General features: G+C 36.6%; 1 protein-coding gene across 5 annotated transcripts in view; it reads right to left on the reverse strand.

Moving 5' to 3' along the window:
• The window catches only part of RNLS (renalase, FAD dependent amine oxidase), a 311,199-nt gene that overhangs the window by 137,343 nt on the left and 151,056 nt on the right, over positions 1-22,800 (reverse strand). The gene's annotated exons all lie outside the window — the stretch shown is intronic.

The following is a 22,800-nucleotide window of genomic DNA, read 5'->3' on the forward strand; positions in this document are numbered from 1 at the left end:
ATGGGTAGAGAGAATACCGAAAAGGTGCCCCAGAACTCTGGGTTTTGATGCTGCCTTCAACCAAAATACTGCTTATATTGAAAGAAAGCACACAGACACTGTATGTGTGAGCTCTTAGCAGACAATGCTCCTGGCATGTAGGATGGTCCTGCTTTGAACAGAGTGTCGGAAAGGTAAAATATTCACTGAGGGCAAACATTCCTGAGCATATGGGCAAATGAACCTGAGAAAAGATTTTGTGGCATGGTAAAATATTTATTTCTCATTGACTACAAACAACGTCAGCTCCTAACCTCTCCCCAAATAAGCAACTGATGCTGCGAATAACAGGAGCTCATTAAAAAGTTTAGGAAAGGTATATGACATTTGAAAGAACTGGCATTCAAGAGTGCATTGAGGTTACATTTACTTCAAAAGATAGATTATTAATTTTGACTGAACTGGCTAGACCGATGGTTTCTTATCCAAAACAAAACCTCAACTATCCCATTTATTAGACTGGTGCTTTTTTTAATGACTATTTTTCCCCCTCAACAAACTGGTCAATATAGTGAATATAATGACAGTGGTTTGTGTATCTATAGAAAAACTCAAAAAATAAAAGTTAACTTCATTATCATTTATTGGTTATGTGATTGGGGAAATTACTTGGTCTGCTTAAGCCTAAGTTTTGCCATTTGTAAAATGGTGCTAATAATAGTCCCATCTCACTGGGTTGCTGTTAGGATAAATGAGATATGCATGTATGCTTTTTAAAATAGTATTTGGCACACAGTAAGTACTCAATCAGTGTTATCCATCACACTGTAAAGTCTCTCTGTTCTTGCTCCCAGACAAGAGTGCTCACACAGACAGCACTCTAGTGCCATGCACAGATGGGTTAACCTGAAAGTCAAGATCAGGTGGCGGAGAAGAAGATATTAAGGTTTTCTAGCAGTCTCGTTTCCCCCTCCCTGTGACTGATCTGACTTCTGAACTCTTCTGTGGGTCTGACCTGTGGGCTCCTCCTTCCTTGCCCTCCTTCCACTTTCAGTGTTCTGATGGCAGTTAGCATGACAAAGTCTGTTTCTGACCGTCATGACCCCTACCTCCATTCTTGTTTCTGTCCTAATGAGTTAGGGCACATTAAAAAACTCCTACTCTCCTTTGCTTGGAGAATACTACACAATGAATTCTAGGTAGGTGAAGGTTTCAAAATTATTCAGTTGCTACTTGATAACCTGACCTTAGTTTTTCTCTTTGTTCTATGAAAAAAATATCTGAATTATACATATATACACACACACACACACACACACACACATACATATATATATATATGTATATATATAAAATTATTTATTTATTTTAGATGGAGTTTCACTCTTGTTGCCCAGGCTGAAGTGCAATGGCACGATCTCAGCTCACTGCGAGCTCTGCCTCCCAGGTTCAAGCGATTCTCCTGCCTCAACCTCCTGAGTAGCTGGGGTTACAGGCATCACATGCCTGGCTAATTTTGTATTTTTAGTAGAGATGGGATTTCTCCATGTTGGTCAGGCTAGTCTCAAATTCCTGAACTCAGGTGATCCGCCCACCTTGGCCTCTCAAAATGCTGGGATTATAGGTGTGAGCCACTGTGCCCAGCCCTGAATTATATTAATTGGCAAAGTCTATTAGATTTCTTTTGAGGACTTTCATTTTTTAAATTTTTATATGTGTTTCTTTCTTCAAATGTTTTACGACAAGCATATGCCATTTTTGTACTTGAAAAACCTCATATATGCAAATATAATTATATTACTCCTCTGCTTGAAATTCAATTTGTCCTATGTGTCCTAGCTCCATCCTATTGAAAACTGGATTAAAAAGGATGGGGCAATTTTACAAATATCCTATTGTCTTTTTATGGCAATGCAGTTGCTGAATGACTGACTGAATTCTTGGGAACCCAGGAAACAGAGTATTGGGGCCCCAAGATGATCGCTTCCCAGTTAACATCTGGAGCTTAATTAAGGGCAAAGATCAAATCTTTAAAAAGTTTATGTTTATTGTTTATAAACCGAATTCTTGTCCTATGTCTCTCTATGAGAATTTCCGCAAGGAAAGTTTCTGAATTCTTTCACAGATTTCCCTGTGGGAATTCTCAGAGAGTTATATAGGATGAGAATCTGGCCTTCCTAGACTTTATGATATGTTTGGAAAGGGGAGTGGGAGCCCAACTAAGTTATTTTTATTTTCTGCAGTATTCTTCTGGGAGAAGTTGTAATTTTTGAATCAAGATATATTATGTTTTGAAATTTCCAAAGCCTTTCGAATAGCAGGGTCTAAACACTATCGTATTGTTTAGTAGCCTCAAACCTGGATTTGTACATGTGGTTTGAGAAGATATTTCACAAATCTTTTAAATTTGGTGTTTCCCTTTATATGCTTCCTACAGCTAGAAAATCTTGGTATAAAATACCATATTTATGTTGAAATTTGGATTTAAAAGCCTTAGATTAATAAAGTGGTTCTTTTTAAAACATATTTATAGGGAATTTTTATCAGTAAAACTTTACATAAAACAGCTGTAAACAGTCTACTACGTTAATTTGACAGGCAAATTAAAAAATGGTATAATAGTGTGAAAGATAATACAGCATGTTTCCCAAAAAGGTCAAAGTGCCAACAGAGCTGAATAAAATGGTATTCTTGTTCCTTGAGGCCACTCAAAGACCAGCTCCTGAAATATAAGCCATAGCCATTTAAATGTCTGTGTTATTATGACAATGCCAAGGACTTTAGCCATAACTTCCATATCTAGCCTTAAGGATGGGAACAAAGAAAGTGCATTAAAAATGTTCTTCAAACTTAGGACATCAGCAAGTTATTTTCTTTGGAATCTTTACCATTTTGGCTTTTTGTTGTCCATGTGTCACAATTTTATGCACTATGGAAGTCTTCTTTTTAAGATGCAGATACAAATACTGTTTTAAGGGATCATGTTGACATTCCTGCCTCACTTTATGTTGCATAATTACTCACTTTCCCTTTGGGAGTTAGTAATCTGAAACTGATTTCTATTGACTTTTAAAATACACAAAAATATTCACATAAAATGAAGCCACGTTTTAGTAAGAATGTCCAGAATGGAAAGTCCAGAATGGAAAAATAAGCTTTTTTTTTTTTTTTTTTTTTTTTTTTTTTTTAATTCTTAGGTGGAGATGTAGAAGTAAGCAGCCATATTTTTGCCTCATTGAAGCTAAAGATTCAACAGAACTTTTTTACTGCATGCCTATATGTGCTAAATGCTTTCCCATGTTATCTCGTTTATTTCTTGCAACAAATTAGTTATCCTGGTAAGTAAGGATAATGAATTTGGAGTTAAAGTTGAGGAAATAAAAGCTCAGAGGTAAAATGACTTTTCCTCAGTCACTCAGATGTATGTGGCCCATTTGAAACTTGGATCTAACCTTGACTCCTAACACTGAGCTCTGCTCACTATAACATAACATAGAACTTGAAGATAGTATATTAGTTAGTTTAGAAAAGATGCATTGTTAATCCACCACATTGTGCTATACCTGTGAATACTTTCTTCATTATGATGTTATTGGAAACAGCAGTGTTTCCTCAACTTTAGCCATCCAAAATGGCTGTTTGCTTCATCAAAGACTTGCAAAATCTGATGTTAAAAATCTCCTGAAGAAATAGCTAAAAAGGCTCTCATTTAAGAATCAAACATATGATTTCTTTCTTCTGTCTCTATTAGCAGAGTTCTCATGGAACTGCACAAGTGGTTCAAGCAGTAAGGATGTTAAGTTGGTTAAACCTCTCCATCTACTAAAACTTAATCACATCTCGGCGTATGTGTGTATACAATGGAGTATAAACTACAAATGGTGTTTAAGTTCCTGGGATAAAGAAGTCTTTACAAATAGTATGGAGAACCTAGGAGTTTTCTATTACAGCAGATAATCCGTGGCTTCCAGGGAAAGAGTCCTTTCTATAAAGGACTGTATATACTACAGATACCCCTAAAAATCAATTTTCTAAATGACTTTGCTCTGAGAGTCTGGCCTACTTTCTCCTGTTCTCTCTTGCTGAGCCCTGAAGGGTGAGCCCCAACTTGAGCAGAGTTGCTTAACCACTCCATTGGCCAACCTTGAGGTTAGGGAGGCCTAGATTCCTTAGGACTCCCTTTAAGTTTGACAGTACCTCAGATTGTTTGCTAAAGTCTATTGCAGGGTTCACATGGTGCAAAGTGGGGCATTAGCAGCTCCCTCCTATCCACAGACATACCATCTAAGTGTAAATGGTGCCCTTGCTGTGCAAATGGTATTTAAAGGAAGTCTCCTAGCTCTTCCTTCCAAGAAAGCTGATGCTTCTGAAACCTCTAAACCCAGAATTAACTCTAGTCAATAGGAATCAAGAAACATAATGCAAGAATTCTGTCTTAGAAATCATTCATATGGCCACTGCCAGAAGACACATGCAACTAGTCTATCGGGGCCACTCTCCCAGGATCTGAGTACTCCTTTGTCCATCAAGAACTCCCTCTGATCTCTCCATGGAGAACAAGAGGTCAGGGGAGTCGAGGAAAACAAGACTGATCCAATGTTTTCTTTTTCTCCAAGTCATGATCTTTATTTTTCAGGTTTAATTCCTGTTTCTTCTTATTCTTTTGCATTTTTAAAGATGTAACAATCAGAAGGAAAAAAACCTATTAAAATATTCAGCTGCCTTTTGAAAAAAAATTTTGATTTCTTCATTTACAAATTTTGAAGAGTGCTTTCTTCCTTATAATTCCTTTCTGCTGAATGAAGGCACTTAATAAAAAGAACACTGGCGGCGGTGGCTCACACCTGTAATCCCAGCACTTTGGGAGGCCGAGGCGGGCGGATCACCTGAGGTCAGGAGTTTGAGATCAGCTTGGCCAGCATGGTGAAACTCTGTCTCTACCAAAAAAATACAAAAAATTAGCCAGGCGTAGTGGCACATGGCTGTAATCCCAGCTACTCGGGAGGCTGAGGCAGGAGAATCACTTGAACCCGGGAGGCGGATGTTGCGGTGAGCTCAGGTTGTGCCATTGCACTCCAGCCTGGGCAACAAGAGCAAAACTCCATCTCAAAATAAATAAATAAATAAATAAATAAATAAATAAATAAATAAAATAAAATAAAATAAAAAGAGTACTAGATTTAGAGTCAGAAGGCCCAATCTTGGCTCTACCTGGATATGTGGTTCATGTCTATTAAGATCCTGGAGGAGGGCCTAGTACAGAATAGGCACTCAATTTATACAGCCAATATTTTTATTGTTAATATAATGTAAAGACCAGATCTTTCTTTTTGGTCACCAGAGTGCCATATAAATTGTTAAAACTTTTAGTCCATTAAATATAAAGCTGGCTGATGCTAACTGATTTTCAATACAGCTATCTTAGTTTTCTAGGTCTGCTGTATAGATTATCAAAAATTTGATGGCTTAAAACAATATAAATTTGTTCTCTTACAGTTTTGGAAGCCAGAAGTCCAAACTCAAGGTGTTGTAGGGTCATACTCCTTACAGAGGCTCTAGTGGCAAATGTGTTCCATAGCTCTTCTAGTTTCAGATAGTTGTTGGCTTTCTTGACTTGCAGCTACATCACTCAAGTCCCTGCCTCTTTTATCACATTGCCTTCTCCTCTGTGTGTCTCTTAGGAGGACATTTATTATTATATAGAGCCCACCTGGATAATCCAGAATGATCCTCATCTCAGGAGCTGTAACTTAATTACATCTGCTAAGATAACTTTTCCAAATAAGATAACATTTACAGATTCCAAAGGTTAGAATGTGAGCATATGTGGGAGGAAGCATCCTTCAATTTACTACAATAGTAGTTTGAGTTTAGGCGCTAATGCTATGTTTGAATTATAAGGGTGTGACTGGCTTTGATTATGTTTTAGAAAGTTACTTGTGCCTGAGCACATCACCTGAATGCCTGGCTACTCTTAATCAGATCAAGTCTATACCTATAGCCCTAAAATAGAGAGGGCCCAAAGGGCCCCTTCTTGGGAAGTCTCAGGCAAGCCCTTGCATGTGGTCCAAACCATTTCTGAGGCATATGCTGAGACTACTGAGGAACGTCCCACCCCTGTTACATGGGATAAGAAAAGTATCAGTTCCTTGGGGGACGAGAGGCTGCACGAATAAGTCCATCACTCTCTGCCAGCAAAGTAACAGCTTAGAGAGGTAACCAAACCCTTAACTCCCACTTTTCGCCAAGGGTCCTCCCTTTTCTTCCTTATTGGGTTTCAGGTGAACAGGAAGCATTATTAATATTGTTGGTGATATTTTACCCATAGTGTATGATTCTGTGTGCCCTGTCCTTTCTGTGTAAAGCTATACTCATAGAATAAAAAGAAGTTTCTCTTTATTCACCTCTGAAAGAAAAATATATAGCCTTTAATCAGACTAGCAAACACTAACAATTAAGGATCCAACATATTGCTGTTTACCCAAGTTTTAAAAGCAAATCATCTGGGACACGCCCTTGTCCCTCATGCAGTCACTCTGTAGCCAGTTCCAATATCTTCAAAAAGCTTCTCATATGTGTTCATTTCACAGCCATCTCCCTGGTGTGTGCTGTCTACGTGTCTGGACTTGTGAAATGGTCTTCTAATTAGATCACCTGCCTCTAATCACTCTCCTTTCTAATCCATGTTGTATCTTATTATTGAATTAATCTTCCAAAAATACTCCTCCTTTGCCCCATTACATGTATGATCAGGGAAAAACCTCCAATGGCTGCCTTATTGGCTACAGAAGGAAATGCCAATTTTATATCATGGCACTTAAGGTTCCATATAGCCTAGATATAACCTGTTGCTCCAGCCGGTCTGATCCACTGTCCCAATTACGTTTCCTCTGGCCTTTGCTGCTGGTCATTCTTCCACCTAGAACATACTTTACCTTTCACTCCTCCTCCTCTCTCAAGAAGCTCCCCGCAAAAGCCCCACACATCGCTGTCCTCTTTACTGCTCATTATACAAGGTCACGCCATATTGTGATTCATCTTTGATGTACATGTCTTGTCTTATCTTGACTTGGTTTCTCAAGGGCAAGGTTGTGTTGGTTTTTTAAGAATATCTTTCTACACTCAACATTTCTACTGTCCTTCTTCATAAGTAGCTAACTCTTGAGAAGGATAAAGCTTCTGGAGGGAGAAGCTCTATCTTTATTTCATTAACTTCTGCTCTGTTTAAAACAGTTACTTAAACATTAAATGATAGCTCCAAATACTAAAGGTAGCCATCCTATACGAAGAATGAGAATGCACTATTCCCTTATGTCTTATCTTGTTTTCTGCTAACACTGCCTTACTCAGTGCACTCATGCTTTAAAAACCATTTTATATAGAAGGATGGGGGATATGAATTAGAAGCCTGAAAGAAAAAAGGAGCTTCCCGGAGTTATATATAACACTTTGTATTTCAAAACAAATCTATGCCTTATAGCAAATCACTAAAAATATTTCAGTATTCCCTTGAAGGAATTAGAAATGGAATTTTGTGAAGACCTGGATTTATTTCCTTTAATGAAACATGGTTGAAGTATGCGGCTTCCTTACACTTTCTTCCAGGTAACTGGAAATTGTGAGGTTTAACTAATTGAGTTTCATTAGGGTCTTCTGTTTACTAATTGTGGCTAAACCTCAGAACCTTTGGTTCAAAAGTGTTGCTATTTCATGATTTGGCCCTCCTCAAGTGACAAGCTTGATAGAAATCCCATAAAAGATAAGATTATGAAAAAGAACAATAGTAGAAATTATTTTCTTTCTGTGTTGTTGCATTGTATAGTTATTGCCATTTTTCCAATTAGATGGCTTTTTTTTTTTTTTTTGGAGATAAAGTCTCATTCTGTCGTCCATGGTGGAATGCAGAGGCATGAGGCATGATTGTCGTTTATTGCAACCTCAAACTTCTGGACTCAAGCAATCCTCCCGCCTCAGCCTCCTGAGTAGCTAGGACTACCACCACGTCCATCTGGTTTTTAATTTTTTTAAAGAATGGTCTTCTATGTTGCTTAGGTTGTCTCGAACTCAGTGATCCACCCAACTCACCCTCCCAAAGCATTGAGATTACAGGTGTGAGCCACGGTACCTGGCCTAGTTGGCTTTTATAAAGAAAATGCTTTTCAAAATGCAAGAAACAATAGTTATAAATCCAAAAATCACTCACTACTAGTTCTGTTTTAAGGTAAGGCATTCTATTCTCTTCATGCTTCCAAACCATCCTACCTGAAATCTAATTTCTGTTTTCTCTAATGGTACTGTTAATGACCCTGAGTTGTAAAGATGGCATGATTAGACTTGCTTTGTGTTTGCATATAGGCTGCACATATGCTGACAACCTGACACATATACAACCTGTCAGCATTTTCCTTATCTCTTGTATCATCAGAACAGGCTCTATTTATTTGGACTCAGAAGTTTTATTAATAGACACTGTGGTACAACCAGTGCTTTTAACACTTCTTCAGAAACTAATTTCATTGAAGTGGACAAAGACTAACTTTGTTAAGATTAATTACTCAGTATTCACCACATCTAAAGGAATATTGACCAAGAGATTTGCTTTACTTAACAAGGAGTGTAGTGCTGAGTTTATGGGTTTAAGAGTCATCTGAAATTAGCACAATTTATACTTGCAATGGATTTGTCAGATGCAATCTCAGATTTCAAACTGAGGCTTTTATGTAAATGCTTACAAAGCCTACTTATTGGATTTATAAAAAAGCTGACTATATTGGCAACCTTGCTATTTATCTGTTAAACCTTGTTTGTTGGTTGGTCTGCTTTCAATCAATAGGACTATGCATTGGTACTCCAAATTTTTCTCAATTCCTTGTGTCCTTGCACTGTGTTAATTCTTATTGCAGTGCTATCTACAGCGGGTGTGGATCCTTCCCCTGGAAATACTCTCAGCAATCCATTATAGCATGGCGTGGGGGTCAAGAGCACAGCTTGGTGCACTGTGAAAGAGTTCTTGAGCCAGGCATCTGGGCTTTGAATCTGGCTTGGTTACTCACTGTGTGACCTAGGGACAAATGTCCCTCTGATGTCTTGTCTCACCACCTCATTTCCACCTCCCTGCCCTCCCTTACCCTATTATATTTCCATTCATAGCTTTGATTATTGCCTGGCATGATGTGTGTTTGTCTGCTTTGTTAACTCTCTGACTTCCTCCATTGGAACTGAAGGTCCATGAATGCGGAAGCTTTGCTTGTTCAACCAACATGTATAATAGTGCCTGGCACATACCAGGTGCATCTATATAAGTTGACAGAGAGATGAATAAATGAGTGAATAGAAAATGGAGATAGTGGCTGAATGTGCAAAATGTCAGTTCTTTTTGACGCTCTGGAAGACTGACTGGATGAAGCAAGGAAAAACTGGAAGTTCAACATTGGATAAAGGAAATAATCCAGGAATGGTAAGAAAAGGTGTTTAATAACTAGAGGAGAGGAATAGGTGGCTTGAATGTAGTTTCATTGAAATGCATGGACTGTGCATCTGTCAGATGCAGACCATAAGAAAAGCAGCATGCCAAACTGAGCTGAAGTAGAGGCGACCTAAAGGAGATGGCTCTATGCCTACCTGATGACTTGAGGCAGCCCACACCAATCCTAAAGTGTTCGATCACATCTAAAAACAAATGGGACTTGATTCTCCTCTGTGGATATACAATCAAAGGCAAATGTCAAGAGGGTAATGAGTAAAGGAAGCTGCTAATCTAGCCTCCATGTAATGCTGACATATTACTCAGATGATAGAAAATTTACGATGACTAGACATAAAAATTTTTAATGCACGAATGCAGAGTAAGGAAAATGCATAGGACCAGAGTTGCTGATCACTGGGGCAGAGGAAGTGTCCAGTGTAAAAGACAACCTTGGTCCTTGGCACAAGATCTGTTGAGCTGCTCTGAGATTTGGAGCAATGGTTGGTCATGCTTTTTTCTTCATCTGCATTTTAAAAAGACTCATTCACTTGAATATAAAATATGTAACAAGAACTTACAAGACCTTCCAGCATCCTGCTCATTTTTTATACTGCTTTGGATTTGGTAGCTCCATGTATTAAGATAATCAGGATGCTCAAATATATTGCCACACACTGTAAAATTAGGTGATATTCATGCCACAGCCATTGGCAGCATGTCCCTGAAAGTTTGTAGGGGAGGAAGGGAACTGTGCATATAATACTTCACCCCCATCTATTCTTTCCCCATGCTTCATCAGAACAGATGGCAGAGATGCATTAGTTGTCTCATGTTTTGTTTTGAAATGTTTCATTGTAAAATAATTCTTCAGTAGAGTTTTTGTTAGTATGTAAAACTAGACTTAAAGTTAAATGCCTTTTCTCCACTACCCCTGCTCCAAAGCATAAATCAAACAAAAATTAAAAGATGCATCAAACCAAATACAAATAAAGCAAAAAATCAAAAGGAGCTAATAAAGCTGAAACTCTACTGGCAACTTCTATCTTTATCTTAATGTGTTTCTGTACATTGAATCTTCCTATTTACCCACAAATTAATGTTTCCATTATGCTGCATTTAGTTTTATATTGCCTGGCAATATGTTTAAGGTGGCTTTGAGCGAGCCACCCCATTAACAATGATTTATTGGGTATTCCACCCAGTATGAGGTATAGAAGTATAAGACATGATCATTGCTCTCAAGGAATTTAAAGTCAGTTAACTATTTTTCTTTAAAAATGATAGCTAAAAATACAAAACTGTATGTGTTAAGTGACAGCTAATTGGTTTAGACATCAGCTGCTATAGAAGGTTAGAAGAAGGTGAAATGACTTACACTTAGGGTAGAGAAAAAACGTTGATGTGAGGTGTGAGCTAAAGATTCAGGTAAGTAGAAAAAGACATTCCAAAAAGAAGGGTAACAGCAGGGCATAGATACAGGAAAACACGAAGCGTGTTTGGAGTAGGGGGTCAATGAACTGTGGCAGGAATGATAAAATTAGAGAGGGAGGAAGACACAGAATAGAATGCATGAGTGTCCCTGAAAATTTTAAAGTTCCAGAATTATCCCAAAACTAACTTGGAAGTTTACTCTGTTGCTGGACAGAGGGCTAGAATAGTATACTTTCAATATGACTTCATTCATTCATTTATTTTGTTATATGGCAGTTTAGCGGTATGTGTATTAGGTGCTGTAGACACAATGAAATTAGGATATGGCTCTTTGTACTCAAGAAGGTCACAGTCTAATGTGGAACACAGAGAAGTACACATGAATTAAAACCCATACTGAAGGTCATAGCATGTTAAACTTGGGGCACCTTTGGCAGTTCACCAAAATCCTGTTCCAATGAAATAGGCTCATGTGAATAATAGGAAACACAGAATGGAGGCCAAGGAGGGAGTCATCATCATTTATATCTTCAATATTGTAACAGGACATTTGTACTGACAACTTATGAGGGCTGTAAGTTGTATATAGATAACATTCCCCCCAGTCTCCCTTTTTTTACTATTGGAAAAAAGAAAAGGAGGAGATATAGGAAAAAAATAATTCAAAAGACGAAGTTAGGCCCCCTTAATAAGCAAAGGTTTTTAGAAGAGAAAAAAGATGAAGAAATTTTGCTATTTCTAATTGCTAGCATTTAATCATAACTATCACTCACGGATCACATACTACTTGCCTGGCACTGTTCTAGATGCTCTGCATGTATTAACTCAGTTACCACAACAACCCCCATGAAATAGGTCCTATTATTATCCCCTTCCATACGTACCTCCTTAGAGATGGCCAAGGCACCAAAGACAGCAAGGAGGAGGAGCCAGGGTTCAAGTTCAGCCCTGTTCTTAACCAGCACATAACACAGCTTTCTCCTAAGTGTGAAGATCCTAGGGGTAACAGTGGTACATGGGGAGGGGAAGCCCTCAGAAAGATGTCAGATAAAGATCAGTTAAACCTAAGAAAAGCTAAAATGAGTGGAGCAAATTGATGGGAAGAGCCTACATTGTTTTACTTTGTAATGGTGGTTCGAATTAAACATAAACAGGAAATGGTTTCCTTTTAGGTAACTAATAAAAAGAGTATCTAATATTGATTAAGCATCTATATGTGTCTGGTACTCCCCACAGGTACCATTATTATCACTATTTTGCAAAAGGAAAATTGGAGATTCATGGTTAAATAGAAAGAGGTTGTTTAATCTTTATCACAATTCACACAGTTAGCAAAGACTAGTGCGTCTAATCTTTACTACCATGCTATATTCATTATCCCTACAATTACCTTTTGGTTATCAGCCTTGTGGATTCTACTGATCCGTTAGAATGCCAAAAGTCCTACTGTGCTGGAGTGGAATCGAGGTATGGAATTGAGGGGTAAGGCTATATTTCTTTGACAGGGTGGCTGGCTCTTTACGGCATTTCAGAACAAGAAGAATTATTTGGGATTTTGGATAATCCATGTCTCTGCCTCCACCCTAAGTGTGGGCAACTGTTGATCTGTTTCCAATATCTAATATTTATGTATTAACTGTTCTTTATCTTAAAGTAAGACATTTTACCTACCTGACACATTTCAAGTTATAAACTCCAGACGCTGACATGAAAATCATATCTCTTTTCAAGTTCAAAGAACAGAAAACCATAATCAACTGTAGTACAGGAATTGGACATTGCATTATTCCTGTTAAATTCTGTTGGCCAAATAAAAATCTATTTACTACTTGATACAAATAAAGGAAAATGTATCAACAATTCCATAGAACAGAGAGAAATCAGTCATATTCTTAAAGTCACTACAGGGAAAAGATACAAATGATGTTCATTGGATGTCTTCCATATGCCATGCATTTTACACGTTTTATAGTAACTCATGTTGTTCTCAGAATGATCCATGGATTATGACCTCATTTCATATAGGAAGCAACTGAACTACAGCATGGTTAAGTAAGTTGTTCCCAGTCAAAAAGCTGAGTGGCAGAGACAGCTCAGATACGCTTAATGTTTTCTTTGTACTATGCTGCCTTTACTAGGAGACAGTAGAGTGGAAATCAACTCTCTGTTTCTATCAGAATTGTTATGAAGATTGGACATACCCTGAACAATAAAAAATGACTAGAGGTTTAAAGGCAGAAATAATGCAAAGCAAAAGGGCAAAGACTGTTGTTAACATTGGACAAAAGATCTATATGTTAGCACTTAAAAGAATTTTATGTCTGATCATAATTTCCCAAATCTCTTGCTCCATTTCCATTTCTTATGATGATGTGCAAGTATAACACTGAATTTATTTTCCAAGGAAAACAGCTAGAACTATTACTAATAAAAAAACACAGTTTTGCATTTCTATAGTTTTATAAAGTGTCCCCCACCTCCTTCCAAATGTTAAATGCTTGACTATAATGTGAAAGGCTCACGTTTATTCATTTACCTTTCTCAAATTTGTCTTTTGCAAGAAATGAGCTGGTCTAAATTTGATTCTGTTAACGACACTCTACTTAGGCTTTAAATGGCTTAACTGTGTCTAAGAGCACAACCGAAGACTAATCTGACTGAGACTGATAAAACTGTCCGTGTGGTTTTGACCCTTGGAGAGGATAGTGGGAGGATATTATCCTTTCTACTTTGTGCTGTTCTCAAAGGACAGTCACAAATGTGTAAACAAATGTGAAAGAGAAATAAAGGGGACAGCCAGATTGCCAGAGATCCATTACTTTACCCCTGGGGTATGTGGCTATTATAGAACTGGGGCAAATGCCAAGAGCACTGAATTCAAAGGGACACTCCCTGAAGTGAGTCATCTATTTAGACAACATCAGAGGAATATCAGATCAGATCCTACTGTGTGAAGAGGTTACACCATGGGCATTTGGTAGTCACTTTGGGAATTACATTAATTTACAGCAGCCTGAGTACACAGTGCCAATGTGTCATTAAAGTTGAAGGCAGAATCTATTTCTATTCAAGATGGAAAGGGCAGTTGGTTGTGCATCTTTCAGCCACACTTGCAAACATGGATGGTAGCCATGATGGGTTTGAAAGATAAAAGCTTACTAAGTAATATTCTGGTGTCTTCAAAGAGTTAATGCTTTCATTAATCTCATCTAGTAAGAACTGACTTAAAGAAGCTTAAAAAAATTAGAGACCAATTCACCGTTCTGCAAAGAGAGGCAAAGTGAAACAGGAGAAAAACAACCAGGCTCTGAAGTCAGGGAACCCGGGTTGGAGCCAGGGCCACCACGTTCTAGCAGTGTAATCTTGAACAAGTAATTAAACCTATCTGAGCCTTAGTTTACTCAAATGTAAGACGGACATACTAACAATATCCTCTTTACAAAGCTGCTGTGTAATTAAGATTATATATAGACAATCCGTCTATAACTTGAACTCTGCTATACCAAGTTTAGTCATTACTGCTATGTTTAAAAATAAAAACATACAAACAAAAAGAATTCCTTTGAATGTAATTCAAATTTTAGTTTCCTGAACAGCAATGTTGAATAAATTTGGAGTTCACGTTCATCATCTGTCTTCCAGGGTTCAAAAAGACAAAGGTGGCTGGAGTCATTTCCTGACCCCAAATCCAATGATCAATTTATTCTTTTATGGATCATATTTTTGGTGTTATATCTAAGAAATCTTCACCTAATCCCAAGCCATAAAGATTTATTTCCTGTTTTCTTTTAGAAGTTTTATAATTTTAGGTTTTATATTTAGGCCTGTGCTTCACTTTGAGTTCATTTTTATACGTTGGGAGATAAAGATCAGAGTTCAACTTTTTATTTTTTATTCTATAATATTTTTTTCTTGCATATAGCTTTCCAATTGTTCCAGCACAATATGTTGAAAAGACTATCATTTCTCCACTGAACTGCTTTCACATTTTTGTCAAAAATCAATTGTCTATATACAAGTGAAACGATTTCTATTCGGTTCCACTGATCCTGTCTATCTGTATGCCAATACCATATAGCTTTATGATATTCTTGAAATCAGGCCATGTTAGCTCTCCAACTGTGTGCTGTTTTCAAGTTGTTTTCCCTGTTCTAAGTCCTTTGCATTTACACATGAATTTTAGAATCAGTTTTCAATTTCCACAAAAAACCTGTAGGGAATTTGATTGGGACTGCATTAAATGTATAAATCAATATGGGGAGAATATGGATTCTTCCAAGTCATGAAAAAGGTATTTTCTTTTATTTGCCCATTTCCTTAGGTCTTCTTTATGTCTTTCAGTAATGTTTTATAGTTTTCCATGTATAGATCTTACATATCTTTTGCCAGATATATTCTTACGTTTCATTTTTAAATGTTATTATAAATGCATTCTTTTAAACATTTTTATTTCTAATTGTCATTACTAATATATACAAATACAGTTAAATTTCGTGTATTGCTCTAGTAGATAGCAGCCTTGCTCAACTCACTTATTGTACTAGCTGCTTTTATGGATTTCATTGAATTTTCTATGTAGATATTTGTGTCATCTGTAAATACAGACAGCTTTACACCTTCCTTTCCAATCTGGATACTTTATATTTCTTTTTCTCCCTATTGTACTGTCTAACTTCCCTAGTATAATGTTGAACAAAAGTAGTGACAGCAGCCATCCTTATCTTATACCCAATAGTAGTAGGAAAGCATTTGGTTTTTTTACTATGAAGTATGGTATTGGTTTTTCACAGATGCCCATTGATTGAGAAAGTTCCCTTCTATTCCTGGTTTGCTATTCCTGGTTTGCTAAGTTTTTATCAGAAATAGATATTGGATTTTGTTAAATGCTTTTCCTGCATCTACTGGGATAATCATAGATTTTTCTAGTTTTTTAATATGGTGAGTTAAATTAAATTTTGAATGTTAGACAAACTTTGCATTTATGAGATAAACCCCATTTGTCATGGTCTTTTGATACATTGTTGAATGAAACTTGCTACAGGTTTTTCAGAACCTGTAGTTCTGTTTTCTTGTAATGTCTTTGTTTTTGATATTTGTTTTTGATATTTGAGTAATGCTGGCTTCATCAATTAGGTTGGGAAGTATTGCCTCTAGTACTTCAATTTTCTGGAAGAATTGTGTAGGATTGGTATTATGTCTTAAATATTTGGTAGAATTTTTCCAATTAAGCTATATGGTCCTGGAGTTTTCTTTGGGAGAAGGTTTTAATTACAAATTCAATTTCTTTAGTATGTCTAGGGCTGTTTAGCTTATCTATTTATTTTTAAGTGAGCTTTGGTAATTTGTGTTTTTCAAGAAATGTGTCCACTTCATCTAACTGTCACATTTATAGGCATAAGCTGTTCACAATATTTCTTTATTGTGAACTCTGCAGATACACTAATATCTCTGTAGACTTGGTTATTATGTCCTCTCTCTCATTACTGATATTAGCAATTCGTGTCTCTTATGTTCATGATCAGTCTATCTAGAGAATTACTCATTTTACTTAATCTTGTTAAAGAACCAAATTTTGGTTTCATTGGTTTTTCTGTTGTTTTTCTGTTTCCTGTTTCATTAATTTCCACTTTAATCTGTATCATTTCATTTCTTCCTCTAACTTTGGGCTTTCTTTGCTCTTTAATTTATATCTTCCTGAGGTAGAAAGTAAGGTTACTGATTTGAGACCTTTCTTCTTTACCAAGATAGGTATTTAGCACATAAATTTCCTCTAACATGTTATTTTAGCACTATCCTAGAAATTGTGATATGTTGTATTTTCATATTAATTCAGTTCAGAATACTTCATAATTTCCCCTGTTGACTTTCCCCTTGGGCTATCTGGAAATATGTTATGTAGTTTTTCAATGTTTGAGGATTTCTCAGAAATGTGTCATTGATTTTAAATTTAATTCTACTGTATTTAGAGAACATACTTTGTAGTACTTGAAAATTTTAAAGTTTACTGACAATGTCTTTATGGCCCAGGATATTGTCTATAATGGTAAATTTTTCATGGACCTTTGGAAGGAATGCGTATTCTGTCCTTGTTGAGTGAAATGTTCTATAAGTCAGTTGGGTCAACTTGATAGTGTTATATCATTGATAATTTTATGTCTTCTTGTTCTATAAATTATTGACAAAGGGGCATTGATAACTCTGGCAATTATTGTGGATTTTGTCTACTTCTTATGGCTTTATCAGTTTTTTTCCTCATTATCATGTATTTTGAAACTTGGTGATTGGTATACATGTATGTAGGACTGTTTCGTTCTTTTGAATTAGCCCACTTATCATTATGAAATGACCTCCTTTAACCCTGTTAATATTCTTTGTTCTAAAATCTACTTTGTCTAACGTTTATATAGCCACTTCAGCTTTCTTTTGATTAGTGTTAGCATGGCATGTATTATTCATCCTTTTTACTTTTAATCTATCTGTATCTTTATATTTAAAGTGTGCTTCTTTTTGGCAGCATATAGTTATGTCCTGATTTTTAAAATCTAATCTAACAATCCTTGTTTTTTTTATTGGGGCATTTAGACCACTTACATTTATTGTCATTGTTGGTATAATTAGGTTTAGGTCTATCACTATCACTTACTCTTTGTTTTCTATTTTCACCATATGTTCCTTGTTCCATTTTTTCTTTTTTTTTTTTTCTGTCTTCTTCTGGATTAACCAAGTATTTTTTATGACTCCTATTTTATCTCCTTTGTTGATTTATGAGCTATAGCTCTTGGTTTTGCTATTTTAGTGATTGTAAAGCAGTTTTTAAAGTCAAAGTTTTCCAACAAAATGCCAAGGAAGATATAAATCTGACTCTGTAAGACTCTATGGTTAGGTATTTTGTCTTCAATTTTTGGAGGGGCACTGAATGAATGGGCTGAAACTTCAAGATGAAATGAATGTTGGCAATTAATAATATCTTAAATGGGGCCCAGATTCCAGAATACATCTTATTGTTTTAAAACCAAATTCAGTCATAGCTACTGCAGAGCTGAAGTGAGATTTTTTTCAACTAGCTGACAATTCCTATTTTTAAATGATGTATAGCTCTTAGTGATGCCATGCTGAATTTCTTAATAAGTATTAAACATTAGAAATTGTGTTTACTCAGGCAAAAGATTAATAGCTGTCACTTAAAATAACTGGCTAAAAATTCATGTTAACCTAGAGGCCACAGGAAGAAAATTATTTTGGTAAAATAAAGAGAAACTCCAGATTGTTTTACATATTTCTGTGATTTTCTGCTGGATATACAGGTCTGATGATTTGAGGTAGGAGGACAGAACAGAGAAATTCCAAGAGTTCTGTGATGTCAGTGAATGCTAGGACCCAAATAGCTATAAGGTGGAAGGTCCTTTTCTGAAAGATGAAAAATTCCAGTAGTCCAGAGTTGTTCTTCTGAGCATTGCTTGGGAAGCAAGGCAGTGTGGTATAACCATGAGGGTTCAGAGAGAGATGGCTAGAGTATGAGTTTTGGTTTCATCATTTGATCACTTCCAAGCAGTGCTACCCAGAGTAAGTCACTTAACCTTTCAGAAGATATTCCCTTATGTCACTATCAAATTTTCATAGTTTAGATATCATCTAAATATCATAATTTTTTTTACAATATTTTGATTGGAGTTAAGAGAGGCAATTTTACTAAAAATTATCTATAATTAGGCAGTTTCAAATGTAAATGATTGTTCCTATTATTTACTTCCTTTGCTTTTCATTAGTACAACAACAGAAGTTAGGTAGTAGGAATGTAACGAATGTCATGTAATATTAACAATCATAACTAATGGAGGGAGTAAGTGAGTACTTAGATCAAACCTCTCTTTTCAGCAGAGGCAACGGCAGTATTTCAGCTACACCCCTCATCACTGATATCTAATGCTTTCTGCCTTTATACTGTTCCACTGAGAGTAAAAGGACCTAGGTTAACAGTGCTGAAATCAAAATAATGTAATGCAATATGCTTATAGTTATTGCATCCCAGGCTTGCTATTTTATCTCTGGTTAATAGTGACAGTCTTTTGGAAGTCAGCAGTGCAACATGGTTGCTTAAGAGAAGCTTGATGTTATTTGAAGTGTCTAGAGGCAGCCTGGTCTACCAGACTCGCCAGCTGACTAGATTCTTTAGTAAGTTTCTGACTTGTCGATGTTTTCTCTTTGATAGAGCCGGCTCTTTCTCTTTTATTTCCAAGCACATTGCACAGCTACCTGAAAACAAAGATGTATAACTTTTGGAGCATCGAGGCCATATTGGAAATCTTTTGCAAACCTAAGGGCTAATTCTTTGATGTATGCTTGCATGAAACATCAATACACTATTCGATGTAGTTATATCAAAAACAATTCAAGTTTTGCCACTTGCAATCTCCCAACAGTTTAAGGGTGTGTGTGTGTGTGTGTGTGTGTGTGTATTAACAAGATAATTTGGAAAAGAATAACAATAGGACCAAGGCCTAGTATAAACATACATAAACTGGTTGAGAATTAGGAAACTTGAGTTCTACTTTGGGTTCTACACTGTGAGGTCTTGCAGTGTGGAAGCAAAGTTTTTTTTGGTACCCAGAGTTATTATTATGTGGTGTTAATTATTTGCTGCATGTGTAAAAATATTTGCTACATGACACTATTAAATGTGAGTCCCTGAGCTAGTTGCTTAACATTGCTGAATCTGTTTCCTTATCAATAAACTGGGATAACAGTCATTGTATTATACCTTACAGGTAATATTGCGTGGATCAAATGAGCCATTGTATACGATTACATATAATCTTAAAAGCCTGTGTAAAAATCAGAATACATATTATTTGTGCACACAGGCTCTAGCATCAGAGGATTTGGTTAGAATAGCTAGAGTTTTGGAGGCCGAGGTGGGCGGATCACAAGGTCAGGAAATCGAGACCACGGTGAAACCCCGTCTCTACTAAAAATACAAAAAATTAGCCAGGCGCGGTGGCGGGCGCCTGTAGTCCCAGTGAGCCAAGATTGCGCCACTGCACTCCAGCCTGGGGCACAGAGCGAGACTCCGTCTCAAAAAAAAAAAAAAAAAAAAAAAAGAATAGCGAATAGCTAGAGTTTCAGATTCTTGGGTACATTCTTTAAGTTAACTAAAGTTATTTAATCTGTGAAACAGGAATAAAGATTGCATTAAAATACTTGATTAAATCAAGGAATCTCTGCCTCTTCCCATACAAAATTCCTTGAGTGATAGAAAAGGTATTAAAAAACTATTAAACCACATAGCAGTAGAAAACAGGAATTTGTGCCAATAAAGGGCTAGAGATGTTGAATCATTACTGAAAGTCAGAAATCAGATGAAGACTAAGACTGGAGGAAACTATGCCCCCAAATACAAGCAGAAGAGCACCTTGTGAAGGACAGAGCAGTTAAAAATTTGCTCTGTACTTAGTGTAAACCAATAAAAGTAGCAGAAGCATGTCTGTGTGACTAGTCGGTGAACTAAATTCTGATCAGCTGTCTTGTTACTTCCCTACTCTGCCTCTCCCATTTGCTGAAACACAGAGAAAGGGCCCTGGTACTTGGCAGACAGGCACCACTCAGTATAACTGGAGACCTTTAGGAAATGCAAGGCGCCTCCAAACCTAGAGGGAAAGTTTCCAGCACACTGCAATGAGCACACTTACTTCCTTTTCCTTTTATTTTAGAGCACCAATAATTAAAATCTATATCTTCTCCATACCACTGCCCCCTCAAAAAGACTTTCAAACACTAAGAGACAGAAATCAAATTATCAAATATTTGGGGGTAAACCAAAAACAACATTAAAAAATGAAAAAAGACCAAAAAATAATTAAAATTATAAGTAAACAGTAGAACCAGTATTTTAAATAAAAAATACTAGTTTATTTCAATATTTTAAATAAAAACATCATTCTAAGACTCTTGAGGGTCGCAGAGGCTAAAATAAGAAAAGCTTTAAGAAAATGAAACATGAATGCATCTGGAATTAGAAGTTTCCAGACAACACAAAAAGTATCTCAGTAGATGGCTGGAGAGCAACAGCGACACAGCTGCAGGGCAAAAGGAAAATAACATTCAGGCACAAAGTGGAGATAATGATAGTGACTCTTCATAGTTCTGCTGAGAGGATTAAAGAAGAGAAACCACGTATGATTGCCTAGTCCAGTGGCTACCATGTGGAAAGCTTACAATGAAAAGCAATTTTATTATTACTGTTGTTATTCATATTGTTACAGTCATACTCCGTACTCCATTCCTGGTTACTAATGTTGTTACAGTTATAATAATTATTATATTATCAGTAAAATGAAAAGGTATCAATGTGTGATCTCTGCAAAGTCCCAGATTTAACACTAAGAACTGATGACATTAGGAGGGAGACAGAGGTGGGAAGGAGCCAGGGAAGTGGGATGATAGGATGCTGGGGCAGAATGATGATACTCTAAGGGACTGTAGGAAGCCAGATGTGAGGACAAGAAGGAAAGGGACATGGGAAAGGAAAGAGGAATCCTTCGCCTTATTTTCAGAGAGGGTCAGCAACTGGGTTGGTGTTGTGGGCTCGTTCTGAGTTCTGATAAGGTAACTTACCTTCACTAAGTAAAAGCGTGATGAGACCTAGGGGCTGGATGGAGGCCCTGCATGTGTAGGATGCCACACAGAGGGTCAGCAGTAGACTCATTCCACAGCCTCTTATTCCCTATCCTCCAAAAATCCATATTGCTACTTTCAATCAGAGATAACCTCGGGCCAGGGCAGTTCTGAATTAAAACCAAATCTAGCCTTCTGTTCCACAGCAAATCCACAGATTTATGCCAGTTGTATATTTTATATCTGTCAAGATTGACAAAGCCACTCACAATGATATTTCTTAATCAATCCAAGCTTTTGCCATTTAATATGTATATTGGCAGCAATGAAATCTTCAGTTTACTAGTGAGAAATGTTGCCAGGATACAGACCATTATATGCATCCACAAAGTCCCAAATACCGACAAACCTCTAAGTGCCTTTTAACAGATTTGTTTCTATAAAACTATTCTTTGGGCATCAAGTTGGTCTTTGTCCCTCAGAATTCTATCATTTAGCCCCATAATTAGATAAAAGTCTTTTTTTTTTTAAAGGGAACGCAGAAAAGCTTGGGACCCACTTTTATATTTTCATAAAGAAGTCAGCCAACTAAACATTATACTTTATTACCATTACGTGCCCAATAATAAAATCAGTTTGCAGATACAATCTGCATTTCCATATATTATTGATACAAACTTGAGCTTTGTAATTTCAAGACCAAAAAAATGTTGGTAGGAATTTGCATATTATTGAAATGGCATAATTTATTGATGAAACACACAAATAATAGAGGTGATGCTTACAGCAGTTTGGAGGCTAATGTATAATTTACAATACTAAACAACTTCATGAACAAGAGTGAAAATTGCACATTAGGCCCTGCCTGGAAAATACTAGCTATAAAACCAAGACATTTTAGCATTATTTTTTGTAACAAGGATCTCTTGATGTGAAAGTGATAGACTGTTGGCCTTCAATCTGTGAGTGGTATAAAGAAGTATCAATCTGCTTGAAGAGAGAAGGTGGGAAGTCATCTTCCTGCCTGCCTGCCTCTCCAGTCCAACCTTTCATTAACATTTGCTTGCAGAAAAGATATCAATAAAAGATTGCATTTAATGCCCCACATAGATGGGGCTGAATTTTAAATCTACAATATTGCTCAAAACAGACAAATTTATAGCACAATTTATTTTAGAACCAAGATATTTATCTTATAATAAGAATTATTACAATCATTGTATCCAAGGTTTATGTCTTAGGGGGAAATCCAATTCAAAGTCTACCCAGTGGACCATTTCTACAAAGCATTTACAGATTCCAGGATAATGGAC

Source organism: Macaca mulatta, chromosome 9 (genome assembly GCF_049350105.2).
Source record: "Macaca mulatta isolate MMU2019108-1 chromosome 9, T2T-MMU8v2.0, whole genome shotgun sequence".
NCBI lineage: Eukaryota > Metazoa > Chordata > Mammalia > Primates > Cercopithecidae > Macaca > Macaca mulatta.